This window comes from Peromyscus leucopus, chromosome 17, assembly GCF_004664715.2.
Source record: "Peromyscus leucopus breed LL Stock chromosome 17, UCI_PerLeu_2.1, whole genome shotgun sequence".
NCBI classification, from domain to species: Eukaryota; Metazoa; Chordata; class Mammalia; order Rodentia; family Cricetidae; genus Peromyscus; species Peromyscus leucopus.
Genome location: NC_051077.1, coordinates 52435275 through 52452795, shown reverse-complemented (window position 1 = coordinate 52452795; position 17521 = coordinate 52435275). Strand labels below are relative to the sequence as shown.

Below are 17521 nucleotides of genomic sequence, written 5' to 3'. Positions count from 1 at the left end.
TTAAATGAGTTGCATAAACATAGCATCTTAAACAAGAGTAGAAATATACATATAGCAAAATTAACTTTAAATTTGTATCAACAAACTAAAATTCATACCCATGTAAAATATTTTGAGATTAACAGTTGTTTTTTGGATTAAAATAGATTCAATAATCTACCCTTCTTTAGTATAATAATCTACCCTTTGTCCCATTACTTCTCTATCATATTCCCCATTCTTCTTTAGAAAGAGACTGACTATGACCATTAACAGTTTATAACCAACTCCTCCTAAATGAAAACAAACATTTGTAAACAATATTTTGGGAATTTGGGTATAGTTCTCTAGACTACTTCCTGTTGCTTGTGGGCACTGGTAATTCTATGGAGACCATGAGAAAATTTAGAATTATGGTGAAGTCATGACTTGGGTATTTTGTGAGGCTGGATCATCTCAGTTTGCATCCTGTTCTGGATGCAGAACTCAGAGGAACTGCAACAGAGGCGCTTTGAAATTTTGGATCATCTGGGCCATCCGTTCTCATTGGAGATTTTTCAGCGGGGGGGGGGTGTGTGTCTTCCTTGATCAAGCCTGTTTTTTTCTTAACCCAGAATGAATCTAGAGCCTCTCATTTCCTGTGCAAATAAAAGCAGAACTTCTTTCTCAAAGAACAAAATATTAGTCTTGGCATTTAATAGTCATATTTTCCTAGTTGCTTATAATGTATTTTGCCTTTATCTTTAGTAGTTAGTGGAAGAATCAAACAAAAGACCTCAGTCTCGTAATAGTGTCTGGATTTTAAAATACACTGAATATGTAGACAAGAATATAAAGATCAGAAATTGACCCTGTGTTTTCCTTTGGCTTATTTCTTCTTTAATCACATGATGAACAATTATTTGTAGAGCATGTGACACTGAAATGACTGAGTAAACCTCCGATACAGTGTGAATGCTGTTGAGACTGCATGGCTGGGGAGATGATTCAGTGGATAAAGTACTTGCTGTGCGTATGTGAGAGTGGGAGGTTGGATGCCCAGAATCCACATGAAGCCTGATGGTTTTATGTGCATCTATTATCCTGGAGAGCTTGTGCTGAGATGGGAGATGGAGACAGAGAATCCCTTGAAGTTTACTGGATAGCTAGCCTGGGGGTGGCATTCATGATCAAGAGACCCAGTCACAAAACTAAGGTTGAAGGTGAGAGTCGATGCCCAAGTCTGTACTCTAATCACAACTGCACACTGGCATGGATGTACCTCAAATCATACATACATACAAATACAGTGCATATAACGTTCCACACACACATATTTTAAAAAATTAGTTTTCAGGTCATTCATTCAGGTCACTAATATGTTTAGGGCAAGTTGCTGGCTTGGAAGAGTGTGAGTTAAATGGCAAGGTTCAAGACTCTCCTAGCTTTTGCTGATGATCACCTCAGAATGACATTATAGACATGCTTCTGTACAGCAGGTTAGTAGCCCCTTCAATGAGTTCTACAACTGTGGTGAAATCCGAGAATGGTGGAAGTTGGGAAACAAAGTGCTTGGTCCAGAACTGACCAACCAGAAGCCCTAAAATTTGGGGCTCTTCATTGTCGTTTGGATGGAGTAGAGCTGAGGGACAGTGTTGCTCTCCAGTGCCCTAGAAAGACTCCGCACTACACAGAAATGCCTGTTCAGTATAAAAATAGTCATGTGACAGTTTCATCATATACTTGTGGACAAACTATCAAAAAGCAGCTTCAAGGCACCAAAAAATGTGGTGGCTTCTGAGATTGTTGGCAACTTGATGCTTAGAGATAGAGTATATTTCATGTTCTACCAAACCAACTTCTTGGGAGAGCGCATGAGGCTCAATGAAATGTCTAAAAGGTTTGACAGAAAATGGACCATGGTGCTTTAGGGGTACGGGAAAAATGAAATAGGAGCATTAAGTTATTTGTGCACATAACCGCAAAGCCATCGGTTACTGCAGCCATCAGAGCAAAGCGTGTGGAGGAAACACCATGCCCCCTCCTGTGTGTGTGTGTGTGTATGTCAGGGTCTCTCACTGAACAAGCCCAAATGATACCCTCTCAATTCCACCCACAGCCCTGGGGTTACAAGTGCATGCATCCATGCCCATTTTTTCATGTGGATACTGAGGATTCAAACTCAGGCTGTTGTGTGTGGACAGCAAGTACTCTTATTGAATGAGCTATCTCCCAAGCCACTGTTTTAATTTCTATTTTTAAATAGAACTATGAGTGAGTCTTAACTGAATGTTGTCTAGATTGAGATAAGTTGAAGCTCACAAAGGCATCAAAAACCTTTAAAATAGGTCAACTTCGAATTACATAACTGCAAAAATATCACATAATATACAGGCAACAAATATTTCAACAGAGTTGCTCAAAGGACCAAACCCACCCATTATTTCATATTTTTATTCTAAAGGCTCTCTGAAAAACCTGATGTTCCTGGGCCTACAGCAGAGGACAATGAAAGTACCTTAATTAAGGTAAAATGCTCCATTGTGAAATTCATTTTCTTATGAATTTTGTTAAAATGCAGCAGTAGTCCACTTATTACAGTTTTATATGTAAAGTTGGTCAGAGGAAGCCATTTTGTAGATATAAAACTTTCTATATAAATTCTGAGTGAGCAGTAAGTCCTTGCAGGTAGTGGTGGCCCAATAAGAGAATGGACTGGAAACACAGTGAGTAGAGGATTTAGTGCAGTTCTCACAAAATAGAAGATGTTTGATGTTTGACCAAGGATGGTTTGAAGAAATAAATACACAGAGTGCTTTTAAAATATGACTATGATAATACACGTGAACACATTTTAATGGGTTATTTCAGTTATCCAGGAATCACCCACGTGCATAAATGCAGGTAGTTTTTCTCTTCCCTTAGACATTCTTATTTTAGGATCACATATGAGAGCATCTCCTCTGTTTCTGTCTTTGCTTCACATTTACACTAGCAGGAAACTGTGGAAATTTAGCCACTTGTGATCTGTTCACCAAAGTTTTCATTATGAAGACATTACAGTGTGTTTCTATTTGATTCCCTACGTGTACATTGAAAACTCTTCCTCTAGTTAAACAGTAAGTATCTTTTCCCCAAATTAACCAGTAGTTCTAGAAGTGAAGATTCAATTACCATACAGTAACATTAACTTCTGGATTTTTTTTGTTCTGTATTTTAAAATAATATACACTTACATTATTTGTGCTACTTTCAAACATTTAAAATATTGGGGGAGTTTTAAATAGATACTTATAGATTTATATTAAAGCAACTTCATTACTGTAAGCTGCTGGAGGTTAGGAAACCTGTTTGTAACCTGGAGCCCTAGAGTGAGGGTTTGTGTGAATCATAAGTTGCATTTTAATAATTTTTGAATGTAAATAAGTGGGCAAATGGGTTTCTATAAAGCAGTTTCATAGGTACTATGATATGGAGGACACTAGTAATTAAATCAGTGTTTACTTAAAAATGGAAAATATGCATTTTTGCCTCCCAACCACGGAAGAGAAACACTGATGAAAGGGATCTATTAATATTAATAATCATGTCACATAAGATCTAGAAATTTTAAAACACAGGGAATTCAGTTTAGTCTCAAACACAAGGGCAAGGCCAAGTTTCTCAGTTCATGGTTTTCTCTTTTAATCTAGGCTAGCACAAATATTTTTCAGTTCTTGATGATAATGTAGTAATTTGTAAATAGATAAGCATATTTGAAGGTATTTTAAAGTAATAGTTTCTACTTTTCATGTGTCAATCCCCTGTGACTACTAAGGAATAAAAGTTTTGAAAGTGTGTACCCCAAAAGTTCCTTTCAGAACCAAACCAAGAAGGTTAATCCTCTACCTTTCCACAGCAGAAAACACCTACACAATATTTACATTGTAACAAGAGCTACAGTATAAAGAAGAACCAAACAGTTCTTAGAAAATCTGGAATGAACCTGTGTTCTCAGGGAGAGCCAATACCTAATAGCTCTGAAGAACAAACATGTTTAATGGTAATGTCCAGTAATTTGAAAAGCAACATATTTACTTGTTGTGAGGGGAATGATGCCTCTGTGTGCCTATGCCTGAAGTATTGCAAATAGTGTCAGAGAACAGGAACCCAGCCTCGAACACGTCCTTCACCTCATTCACACCCTCACTCCTGGGCACACCCATGCCAGTCACCTTCTAAGTAAGTGGCCCTCAACCTTCCTAATGCTGTGACCCTTTAATACAGTTCCTCATTTGTGGTGACCACTCCCAACCATAAAATTATTTTAGTTGCTACTTCAAAATTGTAATTTTGTTAATGTTATGAATCATGATGTCAATGTCTGTATTTTCAAAAGGTCTTAGGTGACCCCTGTGAAAGATTCTATGATTCCCCAAGTGTGTCATGACCCACAGGCTGAGAAGCACTGTTCTAAGGAGTGACAGTAAATTAGTCTATGGAAGCAAAAGTAAGAAAGTGAGCACATTTTTAACACAAGTGTGGAGAACTCATAAAAATACAGAGAATAAATAATAATGACTTCTGGATTAGTTATAGTCAACATGAAAGTAACCAACATACTTGTATGTTTTAAATTATGTATATAAATGTTTTTTATTCATTCTCCTTGTGCACCTTGTGTGTGTGCTGCCCACAGACATCCAAGAGGGCATCTGATCCCCTGGAATTGCTGTTCCAGATGGTTGTCAGCCAAGATGTGGGTGTTGTGAGTCAAACCCAGGTCCTTTGCAAGAGCAACAATTGTTATAAACTGCTCACCATCTTTCCAGACCCCAGAATGAATATGTTTGATATGCAGATGATTAGAGTATAAGCCAAGATGTCATAAGTGGAAGCAAGCAGCCAGTCTTAGGATGTTTGCTAATATCCTGGACCCTAGGCCTCATCAGCCTACCAGTTTGACACATTGAAATCCAGAGAATCTATATGAAGAACAGCGATAGGAGACTGGCCATGTTGGTGCACACCTTTAATCCCTGCACTCATGGAGCAGAGGCACTCTGGTCTCTGTCAGTTCAAGGACAGACACCCTGGTCTCCATTTATTTGGCAGATGGGGCAAGACTCATATGTGGCATAGCAGAAGTGTGGAGGTCAAAGGATAATTTATAGGAGTCAGTTCTCTCCTCCCACCATTTCAGTCTCAGGGATTAAATTCAAGTTGTCAGTCATTCTGGCAAGTACCTTTATCCACTTAGCCATCTCACTGGCCCTCTGACTTATACTTTGAAAATATTCTGGCATTAACACATAATCGCAGAGCAAGAGAAAGAAAGAGACACAGAGAGAAAGGGGCTCATGTTGGAACACTTGGTTACAGTTTGGGAGACTGCTTAACCTTTGGGATGTGTTATAGCTAGCAGAAGGTTGCTGGTGGTGGGTGGGTGTTAATGGTCATCATCATTTCTGGTACCGGTTCTGAGTACCTGTCTGCTTCCTGTCCTAACAGCATGTGAGAAGCAACAGATCACTGCCCCCGACCAAGCCCCCGTTGGCCTTTCCCACTGTAACTGACGGAAGTTCCCTGCACCCACAAGCTTCCTCCCCTGAATGATTTCTGTAGATACTCTGTCACAGCAAGTGCAAAAGTAATAGCTCTCTTTTGTGTTTTAAACCCCACTCAGAAGATATAAAGCAAGCAGAAGAGCTAGCTCTGTCTGCAGACCCTACTTACACCAGCTGCTGATCTCCACTACAGATTGTTAACTAGCTAATTACCTTGAAGCATCTAAGTTCAACATAAGGAGAGAGACAGATTTTACATATTACACCTAATGAAACAATTAGTAACTGTAATTTTAATATTGTCAGAAAGAAAACTTTTTTCTTTTAAGTGTAGTTGAATTTGGCTTCCAAATTAATAGTAGCTACTATATATAATCAAACTGAGAAATATTTAGTCAAGGGAGGACTTAGCAGAGAGATAAATCTCAAGTACTTTTAATAAGCAAAAACTCACTTGCCAGTCATAAGATTTCAGAGAAAATTCATTAGAATATAAATTAACATGCTTAGTACCAATAGAATTTTATACTAATATGGAATTTTTATGATATGGAAAGTAAATAATGTATGATGACCATGGAGTACAGCTGGCATGAAAGGAACCAATATCTTTGATATGCAAATGATTAAACTACAAACCACAACTTCATTAATAGCAATGAGATATATGCCCAAGTCATATGCCCAAGTCAACTAAACTAAAAGAGTAGTGTTTTCTACTTTTTAAAGAAATAAGTCATGAGTGAATTAAAAATAGGCATCACTTTTCTGATGTTAAACTTACATAAAACCAAACTATCACAAGACTTTCCCAGAAGCCACTGCCTGGTAATTGCAGTATAATTAGTATAAAATTACAGATCTGAGCTAGATGTCAGTTCCACGTGCTCACAGAAGACTAAAGAGAAGTCTTCATAAAGAGGTAGAGTTAGCAACGACACAGGCATGTTCCAAGGATGGTGCCTAGCTTTGCAGAAAGAAAAAGCTCACACAGCAATAAGAAGTTCATGGTTTCCTCCATATCATTTCCACTCTGAACTGCTAACAGTCTCTCTCATCTTTTCATTAAAAAGGTAGACCACACACACAACAGCACAGCACAAATAGGTACAGAACTGCATGCACACGTGTACACAACCCAGTAATAATTTCTAGAATCCTATGAACTTGTGTATTCTGATAAATGATGTCTATATATTCATTAGTACTCCTGTTGCATAACTAACAGTTCAGGAAAATATCTTCAGGGTCTTCTCATTTATTTTCAGTGTTTGTTTTCCAAGTGGCACGCGTCTTTGTATCATGTGGCCTTCTTTCCTTTTTTATAACTGGCTTACACATGCTTAGTTAGTGAGGAAGAAGCAATGAGTGGATACATGGAATATGAAAATTTATCTAAGTGTGACAATTATCACATGCTTTGATATGTTCAAGTTCATCATTCTCAGTGTAACCAATGAACTGAAAATTTCACATGATTCATTTGAACAGTTTGGACACACATGTAAGATGTATACTTCCTCATCTTCTTTGATCAACAATGCTTCTTAAGCTATTTTAATCATCTCTGTTACATTGTTTGATGATGCTGGGTGAGTTTTGGAATGTGAATGTTTTCACATAAGTAGCACATGACCACCTCAAATGTCGTACTAAAAGGTAAATGTAGACTGCTAAATTAGGAGTTTCACTGAGATGTCATGAATGACAAAGACCTGGAGTCATTATTTGTTATGGAATAAATGTTGATGCTTCCCATCTGCCAGGCAGCATCAAATGCATTTCCAAAATTCACACTTCCTAAGTGTATCTGATTAAATTAGTTGTTGTTCTATGTATCCTATCTAACCAGCATTATGGAACTGTCTCACCTGTTTTTTTGTTTTTTGTTTTTTTTTTGGCATGATTCACTGAATAATACCCCGCCAGAGCTTTGAATGAATCCTTCAGGCTTTGTTCATATCACTCTTACTGTAAGTAGATGATTAGTTACTTTCTATTGCTATAATAAAACATCATGACCAGAACAACTTTTAGAAGGGTTTATATGGAGTGGGGCTTATGGTTCCAATGTGATACATACAGATCTGTCACCCATGGTTCAGGCAGGCATAGTGCTGGAGCAGCAACTGAGAGCTGACAGCTGACCCACACAGGGAAGAGAGCTCACTGGAAATGGCACCAACCAGTTTTCTGAAACCTCAAAGCCCACCCCCAGTGGCACACCTCCTCCAACAAGGCCACACCTCCTAATCCTCCCCAAAATAGTTCCACTAACTGGAGACCAAGCATCCAAATATTTGAGCCCGTGGGGGCTGTTCTCATTCAAGCCACCACAGTGGTGCTGGAACAGACCATTGCATCCATCCTCCAGGGATAACAGTCACGGTTAAGGAGTGAGAATTTAGAAGGCATCTCCCAGAATCCTTACTTGCAGCTCCACGGTTCTCCTCTGCTGTGGATAGTGCAAACTTTGTTCATGCATTTCAGAAGTCACCCTCACTGTTCTGCTATCCCAGGACCCCAATGGGCAACTGTGAAAGGCCATGGGGAATGCAGTGCAGAAGAGAGCGGTTCCTTTTGTTCCAAAGCCCCTCGTTGTCACATTCTCTTAATGTGGCTGGAATGCAAAATCCCAGTCATAACGACAGGAGAGGACACATTTACTTTTTTTTTAAATCTTCCCATAATACAGAGAATGATGAGGTCAGGTAGCAAAGAGCAGATGCAAGGAAGGCATAAAGATGAGCAGGTCCTTTTCAAGATTTCTAAAAATTCTGGGCCTTTTACTCAAGTAGAAAGGAAGCAGAAGTTACAGGCTATCAGTGGCTTAGACTGAGCACACAACCATTTAGGGACTATAAATCAAGACTCTGACACTGATAGGTGCGAATGAGTGAAATCTATGAAATGAAAACTAACATCTCAAAATTTCCTTAAAGTTTGAAGAAGGCAGAAGTTTTTCTTTATGTACCATATGAGCATAGTATTGCTGTGCTTTTTTTTTTTCACTGCTGACATTGAGCCAAATCCTTCTGCATGTGCTGGTGAGAGGTGACACTGGAGAGGTGGATGAGAAAGGTGACTTGGATGCAGCTCAGGATGCTGCTGCCAACATTGAGCCAGCTCCTGCATGTGCTGGTGACACTGGTGAGGCATCTGATAAAAATGATGTAGGTATAGCTCAGAACACTGCCCTAAATCCCACACTTCCTTTAGGTATTTACACTGGGCATGCAAGGAGCAGACCACATGCTGACCCTGAGCCCACTCTTGGCCACCACATTGGGTGACATCATGGACCCTTTCAAAATGCCACTCGGCTCTTGAAGCTTGTCCTAGAGCTGAACACAAATGTGGTAGATTCACTACTGATCAGGAATCTGTTTCTGTTCATGTCCCAGGTGAAGCTCTGAATCCTACTCAGGATGCTGACGTAATTTTTATTCCATAGAAACAACTGATATACATTGGCCGTAATGTGAACAATGACACTCCACCTGTTCCTATTCTGGCACCAGACCTGCTACTGCTCCTCGTAACATCCTTGATGTGGTTTCTGGCCTTTCTGTTATCGGTGACGACATGGGTGATACACCGACTTCAACAAGTGCTACACAGAGAAAATTATTCAAGAGATACCAGAAACAAAAAAAGATAACCACAGCAATGTTTAAAATAGCTGAAGATTTTTGTACTAGAAAACTAATTTTCTTTGGCACTAGTACTTACAATAAATAAATTTCATGCTTTATATAGGGCTATTTCAGCATTATCTAGAACCAAAAAAAAATTGATTCATTTTTCCGATCATATTGAAAATACATCACAAAAAAATAACAAGGTCAGTTTTGACCAAGTAAAGTTGGTAGGTTCATGGTTGTCTCCTATTCTGGAATGAGGGAATTATTTTCATTCCTAATGAGAACCTTGTGGTTTCTGAAAGGCAAGCAGAGAAATATAACTGTTAAATATTAGTTTGTATTTTTCTGTGTCCATATACTGTGACTTATGAGGATAGCTTCATCTTGGAAACAAACACTCCAATAGAAACAACATCTGTGTAAAAACAACAAAATAAGACTCCACATTCTCATACCTTCTTAAACACAGTGATACTGATGATACTACATAAGATTTTTTTTTTTTTTTTTTTAGTTGCTGCTGAAGCTGATCATTAGGTTCTTTGAAAGAAGCACCTATCAGGACCTACTGACATATCAAGTCACAATCTGTCAGAAAGATTTATAAAATATAGAAATTTAGTAAGTATTTTTCCGAAAGATGACACAGTATATATTTAATTCTGTATATGTTTGTAATATTTTCCCATTAAAATGTACTATGCAACAATTTTAAGCTGTTTCTTGGCATTGTATAAACTGACAACATGACTGCTCGCTGGTATGGCTGGTTAATGGGAAGGATTTTAGTATAGATTCCAGAGACAGGACAGATAGAGGCACCTGGGATGTCCAGAGCAGAGGGAGAAGTTAGCTGAACATAGTGAGCCGTTTGCACCTGACCATAATAGAAGAAACAGATCAGAGAGATAGAGGTAGAAGTAGAGGGGGAGATGGGAGCGGGGGACAGAGACAGGAGACAGAGGCAGAAAGACAGGTTTATAAAGAGACTGAGAGGCTGGGGAGGGATGCTTGTGAACTAGAGGGGGTTTAGAGTAGAGGAGGGAGAAGACCTAGGACACTAGCATGCACTTTGAAATGTGTGACAGGTACTTGTGATACAAAGGAGCCTAGAGGTGGCATGTGCCTTATTGTGGTAATACACACCACAGGGAGCCATTTGTCTCTACTGTCAGTCATAAGAGAAATGACACCTTTGGGTAGAGGGGAATCACACAAGTTTCTGAGGAATGTTGGCTTTTGTCTACCCTCCAGAAATCCTCCAAAAGTCCAGGTTGAGCCCATTTCTGAATATCCGGGGCTGCCCTTGGAGTTTTGGGAATTGGAGTTTCCTTTGGACATAATAGGCATCAGTAAATTTTTGTGGATTGTATAGTCACACACCAGCTCTGATGAAGTTTACATACTCTGTTAAAACACGAGTAAAAACACCCCCCAAACTGCCATATTGTTCTTAGCATCCACAGAGTTCAAGTATGGTTGCTTACTTGTATTTCCTTTTCTGTTAATTATATGACACCCCATCACCCAGCACACATTAACTGCATAAAGTCTGAGGGGTGTGGCCTTATGAGCCCCTTTCTGTGTGTAATGATCACTGTGTCCTGGACACCATTTCACAGAATCATCTACAACTTCTGCCTATCTCTTGCAAAGTAGTCCCTGAGCCTTGGAAGGTGGGATTCAGACATCCTGTTGAGGTCTGCACACTTCACAGTTATGCATTCTCTAAACTTTGGCCAGTTGTGAGTCTGTCTATTCACCACAGCCCACTGCTGCTGGGAAATAATTCTTCTGTACACTATATAAATTACACTGTGATTGGTTTAATAAAGAAGCTGACTGGCCAATAGCTTGACACTATAAAGTTAGGTGGGAAAACCAGACTAAGGACAGTGGGAAGAAGAAGAGAGGATTTAGAGGAGTCACCAGTGAGATGGGGAGAAAACAGAAGGTGCAAGATAAAAGAGAGGTAGTACCATGTGTCAGAATGTAGATTAACAGAAATGGGTTAATTTAAGTTGTGAGAGCTAGTTAGTAATAAGACTGAGCAACTGGCTGAGAATTCATAATTAATATTAAGTCTTTGTCTAGATGTGTTGATTATTCTTGGTCTCTTTTGCTTCTATATAATTATTTGTAGATTCTTAAGTCTGTGAAAACTGCATTGGAAGTCTGAATAGAATTGCATTTAATATATAGATTTAATTTCATAAAATGTCCATTTCCCCAAGATTTATTCTTGTAATTCTTAGGCACAAGCTCTAGTCCTACACAGAGAACTACAGGCAACAAAGGGATGCTGAGCCTAGGAGAGACTTCCCAGGGAATCACACAGTTGCTTATTCAATAGTCAGCCCTGGAGACACACAATCAAGTCATAGTATACAAAATGAGCAGGTCATATTTAAAGAGTATATATGTATTACATAGACATACATGCATGTAACACCAATTATTAAAAAAAAGAGGACATGATTTAGAAAGAGATGAAGGAGGTGTATATATCAGGGTTTAGATGATGGAAAGGAAAGGGAGAAATGAAATAATTGTATGATAATCTCAATTTTAAAAAGGCATAGGTCTTTTCAACATCTATTATCCTCCTGAAATTCTTCTTCAGTGTCTATAAAGTGTTCACTACAGATATTTTTCATGTCCTTGGTTATATTTACTCCTATGACTGTGTGTGCATGCATTTGTGTGTGCATGCATTTGTGTGTGCGTGCGTGCATGTGCGTGCGTGCGTGCGTGCGCGCGCGCGCGTGTGTGTGTGTGTGTGTGTGTGTGTCTTGGATTTCTTTTTCAGTGTGTTTGTCATTGGTATGTAGGATGGCTACTGATTTGTTAATTTGTATTTTTTCACTTTATTGAAAATGGTATTACCACAAATGTGATTAATATCATGAGTGTAATTAATGAATATCATGAGTGTAATTTAAAAAATAAAAATAAAAAAAAAAGGAAAATGGTATTAGCTCAATTGCAGTTTTACTACTCTTTAGAGTGTCCTGTGTATAGAATTATATCATCTCTAAGTTAGGATTCTTTGACTTTCTTTTTCTTTTGTATTTCTTTTCCTATCTTATTTCCAATCACTATAGTGAACAGAAATATTTTAATGTGACTGTTGTATGTATGTGTGGTTAAGCAAGACAAAACTTCATTAAAAAAAAACAAAAACAAAACCAAAAAAACTATAAAGAATCCACTCAGCTGAAATCCCAGGGCCAACATTTCTTGAAATACAAGTATGTGCACAACAGCTCCTCAGCGTGGTGGTTTGTGTTCCCACCTGTCACAAATATGTGTGCAAAGCTGCAATAGGAACTCAAAAGCGCATTCTACTTATCAAGTGGGCCACTTTCAGATGACCAGCTGTGTAGTAACATGAGGTCAAGCTCTGAGCACTTAGAGTAAGGCATGTCAACTATTTGCATTAGAATAAATTCTCAGCAGGACTTACACTTAGCTCAAATACTGTGGATGGTGTGGTGGTTTTTCTTGCATCCCCAGACCCATTTCTCACACTAATCAAATAAAGTGTAAACAAAAAAGAGAGAAATGATCCTTATGTTAGGTGATGAATAATATTAAGATTGCCCCATAATTTCAGATTTATGTGTCTTTTTAAGGATTGCATTTTTCACTACATGTAAAACTTTTTTAAATGCTGGAAAGGAAAAAAGGAACATATATATTGTTTACTGGACTGCAAAACATTCCCAGCACTATGAATTCTACAATGATGGTTCTAAGTGAAAATTTAATTAGACATACCAGTTGTATCACTCCAGGGCATGAATACTTATGAACGTGAACTCACTATATTGAACCATATGTGTGTGAATGTGTTTATCACTGCACTACCTGAAATTAACAAGTTATGGAATGAGCCTAGATATCCACCAATCTATGAATGGATAAAGAAAATATAAATAAATAAAGAGTTCATTCATAAAGACAAATTATGTAGAGATTACATAATTCCCAAGAAAATTGTTACAACTATATATCTTCAGGGTAGAGAAATAGATAATTCCCCCAAACACAAATAACACATACCTTATCTCATAAATGGAATTTATAAAAAATATGAAAGGAGGAGGAGCAATGCTAAGGAAATGTAAGGGGACATAGTTTAGATGAAGGGAGTGTAACAGGGAAATAAAGGGATGTAAATGAACAAATTGCTTTGCATGACAATAATGACATGTTATTTCATTAATTAACTATATGTACAGAATAATAAGATTAATTTTGCCTAAGGGGTTATTTCTTTATATATAACTAAAGATAATGACCATAATTTTATTATCTTCTAAACTTCTTTAAAATTTTTTGAATGATGGGATAGAGGTGAGCTACCAGAAAAAAACACAATGTGCTCTTGCAGAGAACCTGAGTTCAGTTCCTATTACCCATCACAGTGACTCATAATCAAACACCAGTAACTCTAGTTCCAGAGAATCTTCTTGTCTCTGTGGCAACTGTACTCATGTGTATATACCTCACCTATATACATATATGTGGGATTTTAAAGGCATTATCTCATAATTTCTCTATTTAGTTTTATGGATGCAGAGAGGCTTGCACCTATATTGTGTATGTTATATATGATATCAGTTCATTCTCACATGCTCAGTTGTGGGAATAAAGGATTGTGATCAAACAAATGATGAGTAAGAATCATAAGGTCATTATGGATCCCAGAATCATAAAAAGATAACAACAGGAAAACATACAACAATTGGAAAATATAAGAAATCTGAGTTTTCCAGACTTGATGTAAATTAATCTGTAAAATTTAAACATTATGAGGGATTTCTTAGCATTTTGTTGGTTTTAGTCATTGAAAGGAACTGTGTGCCTGAATTCCATCACCATCTTGTCATTCATCATGTGTAGTAAAGATTGTCACTCATCATATGTGTTTAATTAAAAGAGTTTACAAAAGTTGAAGTTCACTATAACCAAAGACAGAAATTTTGGCACAAATAATCTGTAAAATATAAACTCTATTTGGCTCGGCTGATACAACACACAATGAACGAGCCCCACAGGTCTGGCAGCTGTCTGACATAAGCTGACTGGAAGGAGGTCTGTGTTTAGTAGCCTGTGAGCCTCCAGTGCCCCAAACACAACTATTAGTTAAAAAGATGTCTAAATAACAAGCTAGTTGAGGGGATAAATCAAATGATAAACCTAATCCCAAACCAGACACAGAAGCAAATAGTAAGATTCTAGGTAATTTTTCAGAGAATTAGCTCAAGTTCTCAAGGGTTAATTTGAAGAGGCATATGCAAAGCCATTGTGCTGGTTTGCAAGCTAGTGTCACCTGGAAAGAGGGAATGTGAACATGTCTGTGGGGCATTTCCCTGACTGATGACCAATGTGGCGGGGTCCAACCCAATGTGGGCAGTGCTATTCATAGGCATTTAGACCTGGGCAGTGTAGGAAAGCAGGCTGAGCAGGCAAGTAAGCAGTATTCCCCCATGGTCTCCTTCAGTTCCTGCCTATGTCTCCCGATGACAGACGATAGCCCGGAAGCCAAGTAAACCCTTCCCTCCCCCGAGATGCTTTGGTCAGTGTTTTACCATAGTAACAGGAAGCCAAGTAGAACGTGTTACCAAATTCCATGCCTATCAGGATTGTGTCATAAGCACAAAACAAGAATGAAGTTGTTCAACAAAAGTGAACAATTTCTTTCTTTCTTTTTAATGAAAAATAATGATCAAGCCACAAGCGTTAGCATATGACAGTAACCAGCTCAATTAGGGGCTGAGGCAGGAGGAGGAGTGTGAGGCTCGCATGGTTTATAAGACCCTGTCACAAAAACAAAGACAAATCCTGGCTGTGCAGACATAGGTCTTGTCTGGTATTTGTAGCATGTGTTCCTTTCAAGTGAATACAAGTATTTTCAATGAACACATGCTTCTCACAGACATATATTTAAAATAAATTAAGAAAAAATCATTAAAAAACATTCTCAGTTTTAGTTTTTTCTCTCTTAAGAGAAGGCCTCCTAGCCCATGCTGGCCTCAAATTCACTAATGCAGACTAGTCTTTAATATCCAATTTTCCCGCCTCAGCCTTCCTAGTGTTGGGATTACAGCATGCCACAGCATATATCTCAGATTTACTTTCTAATGTGAACAAGTGATCCTACCTATAAGCCATAGAACATGAGAAAGAGCCACATCCACAAACCACAGAAAGCTTCTTTGGTCAGCTGGGGGGACTGGTGGCAAATGCCTGTAATCCCTGCAAGGAGGAGGCAGAGGGTGGGCCTACCAGGTGTTCCAGGGCATCTCCTCCTACATATTGAACTGGAGACCAACATGGGCTACGAGAGACTGTCTTAAAAGAAAGGCTCTCTGGGCTTAGCAACTTTCACTTTCCTATGGTGAGCACTAGACTAGAAAGCTTGGGAGCTTCCAGAAACTTCTGGAACCAACACTACTGTTTGTTCACTCAGTCAAGGGCACTGGTTATTGGCAAGCAGAAAACTAAAGCTCCCTCTCCAAAAGCCTATCTGCCACCCTCTTTTTGTGTAATTTTTTTTTTTTTTGGAGACTGGGGTCCCAAGAGGGTGGGCTGGCCTCGAACTCTTGCACCTATTTGTCAGCCTCTGCAGGGCTGGGACTCCAGGCAGGAACTGCAGTCTGCCATCCTGAATCATCATAGAGGACAAGTTGGCCTTATGAGAACTTGGGCCGGGAGGAGTCACCAGGCTCTGGGAAGACATGTTGCCCTGGCCCTTACTGGTCCTGGGCTAAGAGGAGACTGTGGCCTTCTGGGCCGCTTTACCTTCACCGCTCGTATGGGACCTTGAGATGTGAGGAGACTCTGAGATGGCGGTGTCCCACCCTCAGAGACCCAGAGGCAGGCCCCACCTTGGCCTGGGGCTGCTCTCACCATGTTAAACTCCACAGATCTCCTCCTCCACGCCTCAGCTGCTCCTTCCTCGGCGGTTTCTTAACGGTTCCTAACGTGCACGTACGCACGCACGCACGCACGCACGCACGCTCTAAGTTCTAGGCAAGAGGCAAGCTGAGGGGGAAGAGGGGGAGGAGGGGGAGGAGAGGGAGGAGGGGGAGGAGAGGGAGGAGGGGGAGGGAGGGAGGGTTTAACTCTTCCCAGAATGCTCATTGGGCTAAAGAGCCTCAGGGGCGGGCTTAGGCCCCACATCCCATTACTTGAGTGGATATGTTGGATGGGGCTCTATATGGAGGCTGGCACTTTCTGGTGGGGTGTGGCTTTGGTGGGAAGGGTCTGGCGTGGCTGAAGCGGAACAAACAAACCTCTAGAGAAAGGAGGCCTGCGCATCTCAGACCTCTGACTTTGGGCAGGACAAATGGGGCGCTCAGGCCTAGCTGGCATATGCATGAGTGCCAGAGCAAGGGCCTATGGCCAGGACTGTACACCTGCCATTCCATAGTCGTTGGCAGGTCTAGCCTTACACAGAACAAAAACAACCTGCCTGGCCATAACCCAGAGGCCACCAGAGAGCGTTGCTTTATTGCAAAAAGGAGGAAATTAAAATGACAAGCAGGAAAGTCACTTTCTCAACATCACACAGCTGCTTGTATGTGACAGGGACCCTACCCGAGTCAGGTGCACACATACCTGAGTAGAGTCGATTTCTACTCCGCAGAGCGGGCCAAGAACTATTGTGTTTAGCCCCAGTGGTGAAGCGGTACCTGGTAGTGTTGATTTTGTCTTAGGCTGGCGTTCCTGTGACTCAGCATGGACAGGGTTCTTGCATCAGCGGGCCTGCACCCTCACCCTTCCCCTGCCCCAGTGATTTGGTAAACCCTAGGAATGTAGAATGACGCAGTGGCTCCTGACTGACAACGAAAGCATAAGTGACTGCGATTTCATGACAGTGAAGACAGGCACTGTCATGCAGAAGGGAAAGGCGGAAAACAGTTTTGTGTCAGAGAAACAGATTTTTTTTTTAAGTCTTACTATGAAGTTTCTCAAGTTGTGCCTCTTCTGTCTTCCCTCAGGGTCTCTTTTGGGACAGAAGGTGTTGTTGGCTCAAATACCCTTTATGTATAGATTATATGTGAACATGTGCATCTGTTGAAGACCTTGAGTGTAAAACAGCTATGTATATTGAGTATAAAGATCTCATTTATTCAACAGAAAAAAGTACATATTTACATGTTCTAGGCAGGTAAACACTAAACTATAAACCATGGTTCTTTTCAAGAGGTAGAGAAGGAGTTAAGGAAGTTTTTTAGTTTGTATTTTTGAGAGACTCATGAGAGAACTGGGTATTTTTATTATTCACCATCTAAAGTCATCAGCAAACAAACAAACAAAAAAACCTTTTTTTTTTTTCATCTCCAACTAAAGGGTCTTGTA

General features: G+C 39.6%; 1 long non-coding RNA gene across 1 annotated transcript; it reads right to left on the bottom strand.

Annotated features, from left to right (window-relative positions):
• Window positions 1–7535: 7535 nt before the first annotated feature.
• Window positions 7536–16148, bottom strand: LOC119089233. The gene is made up of 2 exons (XR_005093109.1): window positions 16067–16148; window positions 7536–9443 (listed from the first exon to the last, which is right to left on the bottom strand). It is a non-coding gene; the product is annotated as an uncharacterized LOC119089233 (long non-coding RNA).
• Window positions 16149–17521: the final 1373 nt, after the last annotated feature.